The sequence below is a fragment of the Cupressus sempervirens genome, chromosome 5 (genome assembly GCF_028749045.1).
Source record: "Cupressus sempervirens isolate cs-2001-9-10 chromosome 5, ASM2874904v1, whole genome shotgun sequence".
Taxonomy (NCBI): domain Eukaryota; kingdom Viridiplantae; phylum Streptophyta; class Pinopsida; order Cupressales; family Cupressaceae; genus Cupressus; species Cupressus sempervirens.
Genome location: NC_143122.1, coordinates 1,006,548,044 through 1,006,551,044, shown reverse-complemented (window position 1 = coordinate 1,006,551,044; position 3,001 = coordinate 1,006,548,044). Strand labels below are relative to the sequence as shown.

General features: G+C 31.5%; 1 pseudogene; it reads right to left on the bottom strand.

The window, feature by feature from the left end:
* Nucleotides 1–522: 522 nt before the first annotated feature.
* On the bottom strand, nucleotides 523–1,059 carry LOC149559336 (ADP-ribosylation factor 1 pseudogene; annotated as a pseudogene).
* Between the last annotated feature and the right edge of the window lie 1,942 nt (nucleotides 1,060–3,001).

Genomic DNA, 3,001 nt, shown 5'->3' with positions numbered 1-3,001 from the left:
TGTTACTCCTAACTACGTTACTAAAAATGTTAAGTGGCTGTACTAATATATATATACCATCCAAATAAATGTACTACTATACATAAAATTTAAAAAAATAGATAGAACCCAACTTTACATGATCAAATTACATTATTTATTACATATAAGATATTCAATGGCTTCCAATTCTTCAATGAGATTTGACATGTTTACCTTTCGTAAACCCAAAATCTCAGTTTTTACAGAAATATTGAACCTTGCATCGTGGGGGCTCATAAATCTCGCAATTTTGGCTTATGAAAAGAGAAGAAGTCTTCTTATGCTGACGCCATTTAATGATGGAAAACCACCCAAAACAACCTGCTGCAGATAAGTAAGCGACCATTCTAATAGCGATAAGGTCCAACAATATCCTATCATGAGGTGAAAAATAAATTCGAAGAACAAATCACCAAGTATCCTTTTGATCACTCCATAAATGAATAACCTAATCTAAATCTTCTTTTGCCATTGATCTTCTCATCAGACATGAAATCCATTTCAATTCTTGCATGCTTTGGAAAGCCAATCCAAGCCTTCAAAGAGCCCTTCTCCAGAGGTGGCACAGGAGTTTTGAACATACCAGCAGCAATTATCAGACAGAGAATTGAGATCAAGTTTCTCAGTTACCTCAGCAGCGTTCATTGCATTGGGAAAATCCTGCTTGTTTGCAAACACAAGCAGAGGAACTCCTTTCAAATGATCCTCCCCATGCATCTTGTGCAACAGACCTTTTGCTTCACCAATCCTGTCCCTGTCATTGCTGTCAACAACAAACACAAGGCCTTCAGCATTGCTCAAGTAATGGCTCCAAAGAGGTCTGATGTTTTCCTGACCCCCAACATCCCAAACAGTGAATGCAATGTTCTTGTGCCTCACCACCTCAACGTTGAACCCCACTGTGGGAATTGTTCTGATGGCCTGCCCAAGCTTCAAGTTGTACAACATGGTGGTCTTACCAGCTGCATCAAGACCCACCATTACTATCTGCATCTCCTTCTTTGCAAATATGCATGGAAATAGCCTGCTCAATCCCACACATACCTTGGAGTGCATAGATTTTGGTATCAGATGCTGAGTTTTTTTTTTGACGAAGTTTCTGATCAAACTACATGATCCATCATCAGGAAGAAGTACAAAGCTAGCTAAGTTTTGCACCCATTTTGACAGAGATGAATTTCACCGCAGATCATACAAATGAATGATTTTCTTTCTTGGACGATGATGTTTCCAATCAAACTATACGATCCATCATTAGGAAGACGAAAAAAGCTCGCTAAATATTACATCCATCTTGAGAGAGATTGCATTTTACGGAAGATCATACAAATGCATGACTTTCTTTCTTCAGTAACATTTCCAATCAAACTACATGATCCATCATCAGAAAATAGGAAAAAGCTCGTTATATTTCAGACCCATTTGACAGAGATGCATTTTAACACCAGATCATTCAACTTGCCATTTATAATGAAAAAATTTCTCTAAATTTCATACCAATCTTGACAGAAATGCATGTCACACCAGATCATGCAAATCCATCATACAACTATTTGTTTGTAAATACAATGTGCATTGTTTTATGTGCACTGTTTCCACTGTGTTTTGATATGGGTTTTATTGGCACATGCATTTCACTATTTCCACCTGTAGCATTGTTTTGAACATTCCAAGATTATATGTATTGTTTAATTTTTAATAATCAAGAGAATATCTCCACTACCTACACAATATACACTGTTTCCAGTATTTGTTGAAATGGAATTTACTGGCACATACATTTCACTAGTTCCACCTGTAGCATACATTTGCGTTTTATATGTCAAATTCCATGTTCCATCTATACTGTCAATGGCATTTTCCATATCAAATCTTGTTTAGGGCTGTGGGAAGCGCATAACCCTGGTTAAATACACTGGTTAAGAAATTCATAATTGAACGTGTGTGACCTTGATTAGCGCAACTGATTTTTTCTAGGCTAATTTACAAGTCAATGTGGGTTGAAGGATGAAATAAAATCGGAATGTACTGCTAGGTTTCATCATTTTCTGCGGGATTTTGATAGCTATTTGTTGTCAGAATATTTGTATTCAGTGAACTCTAATCAGTTAATATATATATATATATATTTTTATTTTATTTTTGTTAATATTTTTTATTCATTTATTTAGCTTATTGCAATAAGCAAGCCTTTCACTTCAAACATTTTCTATGATGATGTTGGAATCTTATATTATTTATATTTTTAAAAATACGATAAATATATTTGTTAATTCTATAATTTATAAAATAAACAGATATTTTAGTTTTATTGGTTAAAATCATTTTGGTGTCACATCAATATATCTATCAAATTTTTAAACACGTGAGTCAGTTTTTAAACATTGGGAAATATTTTATTAAACCTATTCAACTCAAAATGAATATTTTACAATTTTGTATTTTATGATAAAGTTAAGTTTTTAATTTTTTATGTTACAATCTAATTAGAGTATATTTATATTAAAAACTTGAAAATAATAATAAAATAATATTTGTGAAATGAGTTAGAATTCTTTTTATGATTGTCATTTTTTATTTCTATTATTTTTTTATAAAATTAAGAATTGAGATTTTAAATTTTGTCAGTTATAAAAATTATTTGTATTCAATTCTATTAACTAAAATCATATGAATGAAACAAGTGAACAATTCTTTTAAGGATTTCTACATATATTTTTAAGCCATCAATTGTCATGGTGAATGACACTTTTATAATTCTACATTTTAAATTATTTCTTTTTAAAATAATTTTTTTACCTTAGCAAACTAAAGCACATCAAGTGACCCACATGCTTTTAACTTTAGCTTTAAATAACTTTTATAAAAAATATTTTTATTCAATTCTGTTGACTAAAATCATATGAATGAAACAATCAAGCAATTTCTTTAAGCATATCTAAAGATATTTTTAAGCCATCAATTGTAACATATGCATACA